This window comes from Aplysia californica, unplaced genomic scaffold (genome assembly GCF_000002075.1).
Source record: "Aplysia californica isolate F4 #8 unplaced genomic scaffold, AplCal3.0 scaffold01141, whole genome shotgun sequence".
Lineage (NCBI taxonomy): Eukaryota > Metazoa > Mollusca > Gastropoda > Aplysiida > Aplysiidae > Aplysia > Aplysia californica.
This window is the reverse complement of record NW_004798411.1, coordinates 138798-140483: the sequence shown is the minus strand read 5'-3', so window position 1 is coordinate 140483 and position 1686 is coordinate 138798.

Genomic DNA, 1686 nt, shown 5'->3' with positions numbered 1-1686 from the left:
GGGGGGGGTACTTTGAATGATTACTTTCGCTTTACATTCCCAGAGATTTTTGTCTCATTTTGAGTTACTCACAGACCTGAATGTGCTTGGAAATTTCTCGAGCTCATCCAACCGGTACCATGGATTAAGAAACTGTAAAAACAAAAATAATAATTTTGGGCTCACTTGGAAATCCTAAACAGGTGGATGATGTGGACAGATGAGGATAATGTAGCTGCTTTTGAGAGCATCCGAGCGAAGGAATGAATGTGGAAGCTTGGTCACCCATGTCTGTCGCAGATTTGGCACTTGATGTTGAATATATATGTTTGTTTTGTTAGGCAAGAGTTTTACAGTGCGCACAGTTGCATAAGGTCATGTGAGCGTGCTGGTGTTGCAAGTGCTGTGAAACTCTCAGTAAAAACAAAGTAAACTCCGTGAGGCTGGTTGAGATGGGATTGTTATGTGGGTCGCTGAGTGCGGTGAACATGTTGTGCAGATCTGTAGCTGTGTACAAATCCCGCTGTGTAGGAAGCTAGAGGTTGCTGTTGCATTGAATGGTGAACATGTAGCCATGTAATATATGTATCATGTATATTGCTTCTAGATGTTCTTTCTAATGTGGCGGGGAGAGTAGGAAAGAAATATAATGTGTCCTTCTTTTATCATATTTCTATGTAAACGTTGATTCTCAGAAAAGTAGGGGTAAAAATGTGATTTCTCTCATGTTATTATCAGCCAGAATTGTGGGAGAATTTCATTCCATGTCTTTGTTTACGTAAGGTAGTATGACCAATTGTAATTATTTTAGAGTTGATGAAAAATATAATTTGAGACAAAGAAAGCTATTGAGCTGATTGGTAGATACACAGTGTGAGTATGACGTTGACCTTAATAGTATATATATATATATATATATATATATTTACTTATGTGCATGTATATTTTATGAATAATGACATCAATAGGCGTATTGCCCAATGTGTTTTTGAGATTGATCTCGTCACCTCCCTGGTATGATTATTTATTTACTATTTTCTTTTATTGTTATTTATTTAGTATTATTTCTTATTATGATTTATTCATTATTAATTATTTTTTCTTTTATAATAACTATTATTATTTTTTAAATTGTAATTATTCATCGCAAGTATTAACTATTTTCTTTTTTTATCTTTTATTTATTACAATTTATTTACTATTTTCTTTTATTGTTATTTATTATTATTATGATTTATTCGTGACCTATTTGCTGGGCAGGCGGAGCTGGAGCGCCAGATGAGGCAGAAGATCGAGATGCAGATGACCCACGCTCAGCAGATGCACTACAAGGCTCTCAGGGTGGAGGCAGAGAAGGAGGAGGAGGAGCAGTTCCGCAAACAGGTGGCTCACACACACACTGACAGACGCACACACATACACATGCACTGGGAGTCACACACTTACACACTGGGAGATGCACACACACACACACTAGCAGACGCACACACACTGGCAGACACACATATTTACACACACTGGGAGACACACATATTTACACACACTGGGAGACACACACACACACACTCACTCTCCTATTTTCACACTCACCTACATCCACAAGACTTATAGATATATTATGTTGTGTTTATTCATTTCTTTAATCTTTCTTTCTATCTATCTTGTCTCTCTTTCCTAATTAAGTATTTTATCTCTTTCCATCTCTCT